Source organism: Balaenoptera musculus, chromosome 8 (genome assembly GCF_009873245.2).
Source record: "Balaenoptera musculus isolate JJ_BM4_2016_0621 chromosome 8, mBalMus1.pri.v3, whole genome shotgun sequence".
NCBI classification, from domain to species: domain Eukaryota; kingdom Metazoa; phylum Chordata; class Mammalia; order Artiodactyla; family Balaenopteridae; genus Balaenoptera; species Balaenoptera musculus.
Window position 1 is genome coordinate 75300590 of NC_045792.1, and position 13008 is coordinate 75313597.

Consider the following 13008-nt stretch of genomic DNA (forward strand, 5'->3'; position numbering starts at 1 on the left):
ATGAAACTCATCTTCTTTGTGATTCTTCCCTCTATCCTTATTCCTCACGCTTGGCATTTTTAGATGGGCTGAAGTATAACTGGTTTTATGGGAAAGACTAGGACGTATGAAGCAGTGTATTAGGAAGTATCAAATATAAGGGCTTTAGAGTCAGACAAACTTGGATTTGAAGACTAGCTCTATCTCTTATCAGTTGCACAGTCCTGGGAAAATCACTTGGAGCCTCAGATAAGTTATTTCTAAGATAAGATTTTTATAACCATTAGAGATAAAGCATAAAAGCAAGGTGTTTAGCACACAAGAGGCTAATGTTCAAGAAAGAAATGATCAACATTATTATTATCTATTTTATGCAGTCTGATGAATAAAACATTAATGAAAGTGTTTCCTGTACATTTTTACATTATTACAATTGCCATCCTTATCTATTTAAAAAAGCAATCACTACTAACAGCGCTGTGCTCTTTTTTAACATCAAGATTTATAAAATGAACTTATTTGAGATGAAATAAGGCTGATGACTCAGGTTCAAGACTATTTTCTTGAGCAGATGATACCAAGAAAGTAAAAGTTCACAAAGAAGTTTCTCTGATGTGAGGATTTTTTCAGCCCAACCCAGTCCATTCACACAGGCAATTGCAAAGTATGTTATACAGCCACGGGTATTGACTGAAGGTTTTGTGTGCTGTGATAAATTCTGCTTTAGATGTCTATCCTAAAGCTTTCTATTTTAGCAAATATCCCAGCAAGTCAACAATGTTTTCTGTGGTGCAGTCAGAACAGTTTTCAGCTGAATCCCTTGCTTTTTTAACATTTATCACCACGGCTCCTGGGGGCTGCATAACTCATATGAAACAAGGTTTCCATCTGCTTGTGTCTCATTCCTCTCCACATGCAGTGCTCACCCCATCATGTGCTATGCTCCAGGGTCCTGCAGAAAAAAGCACTGGTGTGATTCATCTCCTTCATGTGGACGCTTCAGCTCTGCTGAGGCTGCCGTCACTCCTGCCTTATACTGTGGCACAAATATGGTGAAAGGAAACAAGAGCAGAGGTGTTGGTCTTAGTAGCTAAAGATGATTTCTCGTGGGACTTTAACCAAAGGGATGCTCTTACAAACAGGAGATTCCAATTTTGGACTGCATACTACAATGTACACAGGTACTAATACTGAATAGCCCTCTTTGAATAAAACTCAAGTTCTGTTTCCAGACTTCTGATTCTTTTCTGGTTATTTTTTGAGAAAAAGGTACAAAGAACAAGGATAGCACCCGCACTGCCATGCCTTTCTCTACTCCTGCTCAAGGCAAGGCTGGCAGACATTTTTGGTTGCACATCTAAACACATCTCATCCTTTCTTGCTAACAAGATTCCAAATGGGTTTGGGTGATAAGATGCCCAGCCACATGATATTTATTGTCTGGGAGTTGGAAATGTAGGCAAGTTTGAGAGGGATATGCTGAGAATAATTTCCCTTCCTGATCAAAGGGAGCCATGTAAGTAGAAACCCATATTGCCCATGCCTTATATTTATTTATTTTTTGGTCAGAATGCTGTTGTGTCTCCAGCTGTGGCACCAATCTCACAGCCACATGGAGAGTAGTTGCCAACCCAGCAATGGTGACAGAAAAGTTGGGAGGAGTCTTTGGTAGCACTGCTGAATGGCCACTTCAATGCTGGCCCCTCCTACCTCTAGACTTCTGATTTGGTGAGATGGTAAGTACCTGTTGTTGTTTTTTTTAACTTTATTTGCATTTAATAGTGATTTTTAAGCCCTATATCCAATGAAACCATTTTAAAAAGCACCATGTGGAATGGAAATTTAGATGTCTATTACAGTTTTCTTTAAAAAAAAAAGCTTAAATTTCTGAATGAGCAAGATTCATTTTTGCAGGTAGAGGCCCTGCTTCTTCGTGGTCTTCACCTTTAGATCTAACAACCACGAGAAAAGAAGCTGGATATCTGTTTAGCTTTGGTTCTTTCACAAATTCCAAGTCACCGTAGATACTCAGCTCCTCAGAGGGGACATACTGCTCCGCAGCTGTAGCCACAGTTGCACAGCAAATCCAGAGCAATACCATCACGGAGAGGACAAGAGTCATGGTTAAAATCCACCCGGAATAAGAGAGAGGCATCTTAAAAAGTCATCACTTTCTCCGTCTTCAAGATAGTTCCTATGTGCTTGTGAACTTCTCAGTTGAAGATCGCCTCAGATTTTTGCTTAGCGATGGTTCTTTCAAAATTTTAGGCTCCTGCTCCAACTGTGGTGCATACTGGATTTCTGGCTTAGACTGGAATATAACTATTTTTCCATCATCAGCTTGAAGACAAAAAGTCCACGAAGAGAGGTTATGAAGCTCTGTGCAGAGTCCAGAGCCTTTTATTAGTTATTTATTTATTTATTTTTAAAAACAACAGAAATTTATTTCTCACAATTCTGGAGGCTGGAAGTCTGAGATTAGGGTGCCAGCATGGTCAAATGAGGGCTCTCTTCTAGGTCGCAGACTTCTCACTGTATCTTTACATGGTGGGAGGGGCTGGGGAGTTCTGTGGGGTCTCTTATAAGAATACTAATCCCATTCATGAGGGCTCCACCTTCAAGACCTAAGCACCTATCAAAGGCCCCACCTCCTAATACCATCACATTGGACATTCTTTTTTTTTTTTAAACTTTTTATTTTATATTGGAGTATAGTTCATTAACAATGTTGTGTTGGTTTCATGTGAACAGCAAAGTGATTATTGAAGATCTTGTTTTTTCAGGAGCAGGTCTTCTCACAGATAAACTTGGTGTACCTTTTGATTTTGGGGGTGGGCTGGGACATCATTTTGGTGGATTTGTGCCAGGATGTAGTGGGATAGAGCTGGACTAAGGAGAGGTGGGCATCTGAAGCCTCCAGTTGAGAAAAAAATCTCTGCATGAGGGCAAGATAATATTCAGGAAGCTTAGGGATTCAAAGTCAAGGAAAAACCATAACCTTCAAGTACACCTGAGGCTGAGAATGAAAGATAAAACACAAAAGATCAGAAGTTTCTTATGGGAGAGCAGAAGCAAGAGTATGGGTCAAGTGAGAGAATTAAGTGTATTTCCATGAAAAGGACAGGGTGTCCAAGGCGGGTAGCTATTGGATCCCTTCCTGCCCCCTAAGGAGTGTGTGATCCTGGCTTAAAAGCACAACATCATAGACATAAATGAGTCCTTTTTCTAACATCCCAGCATCTTTTCAATTCCCCTTTCCCTAAGCTCTGAACCACGGAAGGCATCTTGTGTTAAGAAGTGGATTTGTAGGCCTCTGAATAAAAAGTTGTGGTTTTCTACAGAATAGTTCCTATTTTGAAATCACCAGCCAAAGCAACATTCTGTTCAGAAAGTGGTAAAAATATGATTAGGGACTTTTCATACATGTTGCTTTGTATAGTCAAGTTAAGAAGCCTTTCCTGAGAGCCTTTTAAGAGCTTGGCACTGAACCAGTTATCTTTCAGGAATAACAGTGTCATATCGTACAAGAACCTTGTAAAATCCATGCAAAAATATAGCAAAGGGTGCACTTTCTCTTTCTATCCAGCTAGCTTTTCTCTTTAAAAGCAACCTCTATCTATCAAAATCAGTAACATCTCTTCCTCTAATACATCATGAAGTACCTATCTATGATGTTTCTCTTCCAACATGCAGACATCAATAAAGGGTTGGCCAGCCTCTCTCAAGGAGAGTATTACAACGTTCACTTGGAAACAATTATATATATATATATATATATATATATATATATATATATATATATATTTCATAGTCATTTGTCAAAGCTTCCTAAAACATCTGAATTTATGCAATAGCTACTGTATCAGTCAGGATTATTAAGTGGAAGCAACAGTAATAACTCTCATTTGAGCAGAACATTTGTTGAAAGGTTATTGAGCAACTCTCAGAATCTCTGAAAATGGTTAGAATCTATGTAGCCAAGGACAATGCCCTAAATGACACTGAAGAACTTGTCTGGTCTAGACATCACTGCACTCTCTTGATCATGGGCACCACAGTATACTACACAGACACCATCAACATTGGTCCATGGCACTAGCTTTGGATACATGGTGTAGGTTACTACTGATTCAGCCTTACCACTGACGACACCCTCTGTAGAATAGACTCTATGCAGTTACCTTCTTTCCCATTACTAACATATGATTCAAAGACCAGCATGGGTGCCTGTGATTGGAGGAGACTGGATTACATCCCTGAGCCTCAACTGCAAGGAAAGCCAGGAAAATGAGAATTTGGAATTTTCTATTTATTTAGTAGGAAATTATATTTATCTCATTGGATAGGAATTTCTGAAATGAGTATAGAGGGAAGCATCTGGTCATGCCTGTAGACATTTTTTTACTGTTATTCTCTGGCTGGAGTGTGAGGTTTCTATTGACATACAGTGGGCAGAGGCCAGAGATGCTGCTAAACATCCTACAGCGCACAGGACAGGTCATGACAACAGAGAATTATCAGTAGTTCTTTGTTGAGAAATACTGCCCTTAATAGAAAAAGATTGCAAATACACGTGGCCAAATGAACGACAAATAATCAGGCAGTAGATGGTTTGCAACCTTGGGAGTTTGGTTCAAAACCTGGGTAAAATTTGCAACTGGCCCCTCTACAGAGAGGGAAAGGAGAGGTCGAAAAAAGAGGCAGACCACTCCATATTGGTAGGTGGCACATTTAATAAGCAAGGAAAGTTACATACAAGACGTGCCTTGGAGGGCCACAAAATGAGTAGATCTCTGTATCTACCCACTAGAATCTTGAAAGTTTATATAGAGGCCTTGATAAGTTCAGTCACGTATTCAGTCCAGATGGTCTCAACTACACATTGCTCTCTCAAGGCTGTGTCCTTAAAATTGCTCCCACTATGAGAACAGTGGGCAGAACATACATTTCAAGGAAAGGAGAAGAGATAAAGAGCTTCTGATTGCCCAGGTCTAGCTTGTGGGTCAACCAGCAATCACATCTTCTGGATGAACTCCTACAACAGCAGTGACCAAAGCTCTTTTCTTTTCTTCTTTATTTGGTTTGTTTTTGCAGTTTCCATGCTTTGCTTCAGTTATACTTTTCTATATTTTGTGAGAGAAGATACATATGAAGCAGATGCCATGGATTCACTATCGACAAGGAAACATTTCAGAGAAGTCAATAACTTACCTGAGATAACAGAGATAGTACATGACAGAATCATGACTGAAACCCATAAAGGATTTCAAAGCTCATGTCCATTCCACTCTGCCATGCTTTTTTCTATTGTTATCTGGGACCACAGACAACACATTTATGACATGATTTTTACGCTTTTGTAGAAAGTATAGATATAGCACACAACAAAATGGGAGTAAGTCCTAATTTCATTGATGTGCTATAACCATCTGAGTTGATAGTGTACTCAACCTCCATCCCACTCCTCCAGATTACTCAGGGATCTTTCCAACCTGTTTCCAGAAGAACTTAAGACAAATGGAACTGGCAGTGATATATGTCTAATTAAATGAGTAGTTTTTACTCTCTCCTTAGGACAGGGCCCAGAAAGCAGAAGGATGCTAAAGCAGCAGTGACATTCCTGAATGGGGGTGTAGGAATATTATCCTCTCTCCTCTTTCCTCTCTACACATTATGCTGTATCCACTCCACACTGGCCTCCAAGGCAATAATATTTTCTGCTGAGCACAGCACTGGGGGTAGAGGATGTTCTCTCCAGCTCCAGAGAAATCCACTGCAGCCTGGGGCAAGCACTTGCATCAGCCCTAGTTGCAAGGTCTGGAGCAGGGGATTCAGATCTATCCATGCACTTCAGATGTGCCTGCAGAAACAAGCAGAGGATCCCTTTGGAAACACTTGTCGTATATAATTTGTGTCAATTGGGCTTTGGCTTTGACACTAGCTATGAAGTCCATATAACATAGTGTATTGTTTTGGAGCAACCGTCTTCAGGTGGCAGAAGAAATTTTCCAATCCTCCAGCCTCCAGGGAGCATATCTGAGCTCTGGCTCTGGAGATGAGGAAAGAGAACATAATCTTTGGACAAGAGTAAGCACTTGGATTTCTGGTCATATCTGGGGAAGCCTTCAGTAAGTTACAGACACTAGACTTTTTGATAAGATGAGAATGTGTGAATGCAAAGGTTGTGTTTCAGGAAATTTATTTACATACTAAATTATACAGCAGGTTATTTCAGTTCTTATATGTTAATCCACTTAATTATCCAAAAAGTCCTATGAGAAAGATACTGTGTCATTCTGATTTCCAGTTTACAGAAGATATGGCTGAGGACTGGAGATATTAAATTATATGGCATTATTACATAGTAAGTAGTAGAGTTGTACCCAGGTCCATATAATTCCATACCCTGGGGTCTCCAATACAACATTTATGCTGCAAATCAGCCTTTGCTTTTCTTCTTATAGGTGAGAGTATCACCAAGTTTTTGTCTTTCCACATTTTGCCATTTCACTTATGCATTATGGAAATGATTAATAGCATGGGCTTCGCAGCTTCTCCAACGACAAGGGGGCACCCTTAAAACTCTGGGAAAGGACCTAATATATTAATAGAGGGAGAAAATCCAGACTCCCGACCCTCCATCCTCCATCCTCCTCACTCCCGCCAAAACTAGTGTTTTTTCAAAGTAAAGGTCATGACCTTTTAAAGGATCTTTAAACCAATTTAGTGATCCAAAACCAGCCTTAAAAAAGGAACTGGCTAAAACACAAGATATGAGAGCACATCAATCACATCCAGTAAGGGTAATATTATGTGAAAAGTTTCTCCATTTTTGTAATATATAATGAGGGTTATTGTAAATATAAGTTGCATTTCTTACTGTGGGCCATGTGGGCAACAAGCCACCGGATGTGCTTGGAAGCTACAGTGAGACCCACTCTAGAACAGCACAAATCACTACAACATTACCTGAGCTGAGGAGGGTGGGATGGATGGAGTGAAGAAACTTTGTCATGGAGTCCAACACTTCAAAAGTACAGTGGTTGGGAAAAATAAACACACACACACACACTCCTTCTCATCTAGCTCTTCTTGTCCTTTGTCAGCTCTTCCCAGGACTTGGAGGAAGGGCTCTACAACTTGAGGAACCTAATATTTATTTAGCATCTATAGTGTTCCAGTTGCTTTACATGCATTACTCAACTTATCCTTTATAAGCCAATAGGGTGACTAGAATTGTCTGATTTCGGATAACAACCTTAGTCCCTGTGGTAACTATGGTTTTCATCTACTTGGTAAATTCTCATTATTACCATTCTTCTGGTGATAGGCCTCCCCATCTGGAAACAGGAGTGCACCTCCTTGGTCACAGTGATGGGGTGACTGGATAGGAAGGGAGGGAAGTGGCCCACCTTGGGGCAATTGGAGTCACTCACCTGGATTTTGTGCTGGAGCTGGCAGTGAAAACTCCTCCTTTATCATTGACTTTGAGTGCTATGAATGTAACCCCAGAGCTGAGGGCAGTCCTGGAGGAATGCAGGGAAAACATAAAAGGAGAACACAGTTCTTTTGGTAGTGAGTTCTCTGTCCCAATCCTTGAGGTTTCTTTGCTGGCCTTGTTCTAGATTATGTGAGTCATCCAACATCTTTCTAATCAATCCCTAAATCCTTATGCCAGGAAAAAGTTGAGTTTTTATCAATTTCCACCTTGAAAGTCCTAACAGAGAAAATGTAGTCACTTGAATTTGAACCAGTCTGCCTGACTTTAAAGTTTATGACTTTGCGTTGGAGTAATTCATAGTATCTTACATGTATCTAGGCTCCTGGAAATATTTTTTGGCCACCATCGTTTGTTCCTGGATAGCTATCTTTTCAAGTCTTTTATAGTCAGTCCATATCCTGTTTTAGACAATGAGGTGAATGATGTAATCCTTCCCTTCAAAACACTACGGAGAAAGAGGAATTTGGGGTCTGTAGAGAATGACTTATACTCAGAAAGACAGGCTAGTGGTGGGGCTAAGTGTGTGGGCTCTGGTGCTGGTATTCCTGGTTCCAGGTCCTGGCACTTCAGGTTATTAGGTGCGTAGACATGATCAAATTACATCGCTTCTCTGTGTCTCATTTTGCCCTTCTATAAAGTGTAGGTAATTGTACCTATCAAGAATGTGCTGTGAAAATTAAATAATTTGTGCACAGAGACCATTCAGAATAGTGCCTACATATACTCAAAGAATGTTTGTTATTATCACTTTCTTGAAGTATTAATTTTCATCATTTTTTCTTTTACAAAGTGAAAAACTCTCTTCAGCTAGAATCTTACCTGAAGTCCCAAAATGGAAACTAGATAACAGAGCTGCTTTGGGAGGTAGGATGGGGTTCCTGGCTGTCACTCAGTCTCAGCTCTCCTTTTATAGCATCTTTAATACACAATATTTGAATTTATTGAACTTTTACTCAGTGCCATATTTTGTGCTGTTTGCCTGAATTTTTTCATGCAATCAGTACAATGACCCTGTGGGGTAGGTATTATTGTCTCCATATAGAGATTTACTTATTTACAGGTGATGAAACTGAGGTTTTTTTGAGGGTAACTTGCCAAGGGTCACAGAGTCAGTAACAGTCAACACTGGAGCCAGATCTGCCTGATACACCTGAACCAAATGTTCTTAACCATCCCATCATACTGCTTACCCTCAGGGCTCAGGAACTTGACTTTAAAATAAACCAATTTTTTAGATGACTTGGGTCATTCTTGCATCTTGAAATGATGACTTGGTTGTACTCCTGGATTTTACCCAGGAATTAGTTTTAGAACACTTATTTTTTATGTGAGTTTGGGAATTAAATTAAATTATATATTTATAGCATTAAATTATATTTAATTATAATTAAATGACTCAGCATTAAATTATATAAGGTGTGAATCCAAAGAACCTGGATCCATTGGGATGAGTATAAATATTAGGTCATGGAAGCCAGACTAACACAAGCATAATTATAAAAAAAGACTTAATTAACAAAGAAGCAATAAAATGCTCAGCTTAATTTAAAAGACTATAATTTTATTGAATACTTATATTCTTTGGTTCAATGTTCAGCATCATAAAAATCACAGGAAACTCCTGGAAAATCTTATATAAGAAAATTTCTACTTTCCTTAAAGCCAAAACCTTTGTGATATTTGATGTTGGGCAACCCTCTTCTCAGAGTAGATGCTTTCATGGCATTCCCCTTGATAATAATTTATCTCCTTTTTATAATGAATCCTTCAGCAGGAAGGAACTCCCTTAATCCCAGGGACTGCCATCTTGTAGTCTCTTTCCCATCGACATCTGGAAACTTGTCAAAGGGAAGGCTCCGTTTTTTTCCTTTATGTATCCTTCCACTGCTACTTAGGTGGCAATAAAAAACTTCCAGACTTTGTGCATTTTAAAGATCACAAACCATATGACCATCTCTCCTCTCCCTAAGGCCCAAAAGGATAAAAGAAATTGTTACAGGACCACAGACAGAGTCAAATAAGATCCTTATCTCAATTGGAACAAATGCCTTTGACCAAGAGACAGATTACTTGAAAAGAGACAGCTAGTGAAATCAACACCATGATCTTATATTGTTGCTCCTTTTGAGCAACTGCTGGGGCTGACCCTTGGGTGAATCCAAATGGAAGCCAGAGGGTGCTGAAAGCTCTGATTTAGTCCATACAAATCAGCTCATAAAGGCAGAGATCAAGAAGGAGATGGGTGGAGAGTAGACTGGATGAAGAAATAGTGACTGTCGAGTGTGGATGTGACTGCACACACACACACATATACACATGCATACAAACTTAATGAAAATTCACTCCCTGCCAGTCATTAGTGCAAAATTGACTCCTTGGCTGCAACAAGGGTATTTTTTTATTGTTAGTGGAGCTAGACTAGGTGAAAAGTTTCTTTTATTAAAATTTAGACTCATTGCAATCAGTTATAGCTCTAAATCAGCCAGGTAGAAAAATTGATACACAAGCTAATTTACTTCTAGACATTTGCAAATAATTGTGTCAGATGAGATTGCAGAACAAAAGTCCCAGTAGTCTCCCAGGAGACAAGTTTTGTAATGACATTATTAAGGCTGGCAGTCACTAGGAACAAGGGACTGGAGGAAATGATCAGAAATATAATAGCTCTCTAGCCCTTCAGCATAGATTCTTTTCACAGCAAACCATACCTTTTGCAGAGGCTGACACTACATTTCTATTCCACGTATTAACTTTACTGATCTACAGTGGGTCTAGCTATATAGTGAACCATTGAATTCTTATCATGAGGAGCAGTCCAGCTAATATAAATGCATTTCCAAGGGATTCAAGCACATAATCCCTAAGGCTGAGAAAAATGTGTTCCTTTGTGGATATCATGTATATATAGCTTCAGGTTTGCATTAGAGTAGGTTTTCAAGGTTTTTGCTAAAGGGACCTAAGTTTCAGAAGTTACATAATTAAAGTGAATTTGATTTCATCCCTGAAGGTTTTAACATTTTCAGATTTTGAAAATGCCCATTAATAGATGTGCAAATAACAAGTGGATTGTGTAAGAAGTGAAATAACTGACATTGCCCCTGTCTTTTAGGATGTTAGGGTCAGCTTGGTGGCTTCTTTGTTTGAGGTGACTGTACTGTGGGGTATCAGCTTCCTGAAACCATGCCCCAGGAATCTCTTGGGGGGACACTGCACCTAGGAGAAAAAGAACTTTCAGCTCTGCCTTCTAGCACAGACTCCCAGCTCTCAGGTAATATGAACATCTCTCCTGACGCCAGTCCCTGAAGGACATAACCCTTTTTGTTAAAACCAACAGCACAATACCTAGTCAGAGACAGGGAAGGAATTGTTTGACCCTAGAAGACCTGATAGGAAAGTTCAAAAGGGAGGAAACAGGCATATGTTAGAATAGCACCCCAGCTTCCCAAGATTAATTTTCTTAGTCCATTCAGGCTGATATAACAAAATACCACAGACTGGATAGCTTCGAAACAACACAAATTTATTTCTCACAGTTTTGGAAGCTGGAAGTCTGAGATCAAACATCTATTATGTTAAGTCATTATTTGTTGGGTTTCAGTTGTTTATAGCTAAATAAATTCTTAACTTTCCATCAGTCTCTTAAGAGAGAAAGATCATTCTTCAAGTGGTTAGGGGATTTAAAAAATCACAAAAGGATGATCATACACCCAAAATGGTCACTTCTACTAACTGTAAGAAACATTTCATTGATAAATATCAACACAATTGACAATTCCTATTAAAGATTATGCATGTGTGTGTGCACACACATTGAAGGCTGTCTCAACCTCTCCCAGTTGATAAAAGACGACTATAGTAAGATCCTTGCCCAGGTATATTTTGGAAATTTCATTGATATGTGCATTTTTTGAATTAATGAGATGGTAATAAATAGAACTAGAATTTACTGAAACGAGTTAGAAATATCCAAGAAACCAGCTGGATCCTTGATGAGGAAGTAAGTAGAGGCATAATCCCTAGGTTTCTGGGAATGGAGAGAGAAAATCTAAAAATAATCTAATATTAGCCATGGATTTGAGGGTTACTTGTTTGTATACCCATGTATCATGTCCTTGGCCGTTGTGATACATAACACAGTGAGGGACTTAGTCTGCTTGGGCTATAGAGTCATTTGAGTAATATAATTTTAATTAACCATATGTAAAAGTATATAATTTAATTAATTATGCCATTTCAGTGACCTTTGCTAATGACAAAAGCACCATTTCCCAAATAATAAATTAATAATATAATGAATTATTGGACTATTTCTTTTTTTCATTTTTATTTTGAAATTATATATATTTGATTTACAATGTGTGATTAGACTATTTCAATCATTAGTGTATTTCAAATTATTTCTCTAACTTTTATTTACATTTTTGTTTATTAATTAACAAATAACGAGTGGTACACCTGCCAAGGATGTCTTAACTCTGTGTAGCTCAGATACTGCTAAGAATAACTGGGAATATGGGGAGAGAAATGACTCTCTTTAAGTACGGTTTGTGCCTTTTGTTTTGCCTTCTATCTCCAAACATGAGTGTGTTCACAGGTAAGTATGCTTTTTCTACAGAATGAGTATGTGAAACCTACATCCCATGGCTCATGCCATCTTTACTATGCCATTGTCTACCAAAGCTGTACTGTAAGGCTACCTTTTTGGTTTCGCCCAGTAGAAACTCAGGTATAGTATTCTGGTATTTATTGGTATTCTGGTAACAAATGACTAATGGAAACTGAATGCTTGAATGATAGTATTCTATTCCTTTAAGTGGTTTTAGTTGTTCACATCTTCAGTGTTTTAATGTAAAGCAGGAGAACAAAAAAAAATGGAAAGAGGGAGAGAAAAATGAATTAATCAGGAGGGAGAGAGCCAGTTTTATGCCTTCATGAGTAAGTAAACTTGGGAAACATAAGAAACTGAGCTTCAATATCCTCATCTGAGAAATGGAGAATATAATACTTCAGAGAGAATGGTTGTTTAGAAAAATTAATATCATGTGTGCAAGATGGAAAACTCACAATGGGTACTCAGTAATTATTCATGTCCTTTCTCTTATGAGAGGATCAAAGCTAACACAGGCAGACTGTACTTAATCTCCTTTGGTTTCAGCTTCCTCAGCTACAGGAGGGCATATTCTAGGTGACCTAAAGTGACCCCATGCTCAGATTCACCAGGCAGTATGTGACCAGGCCTGAGACTATGGGGCTACTTCTATTCCAGATCTAAACTTTCTTTTAAAGCTTTACCATTTCTTGTTTTGCATGACTAATACAACTTCTGGGAATATAAATGATTAAAGTGTAAGTCATGGTGATAACCTATGTCAGCAGCTACAGCAGTGATAACTAGAGAAAGAGAGGGAGAGAGGGAAAGAAAATGAGTAACACTGGACAATTAGAAAGGGGATTCCGAAATTTTCATTGAGTTCTCATGTTCTTTCTTCATGAATGTACAGATATATTTAATTGCAATCTTCTCTGTA

At 38.7% G+C, this 13008-nt stretch overlaps 1 pseudogene; it reads right to left on the bottom strand.

Moving 5' to 3' along the window:
• Positions 1–1833: 1833 nt before the first annotated feature.
• Positions 1834–13008, bottom strand: part of LOC118899551 — an 87370-nt pseudogene continuing 76195 nt past the window's right edge.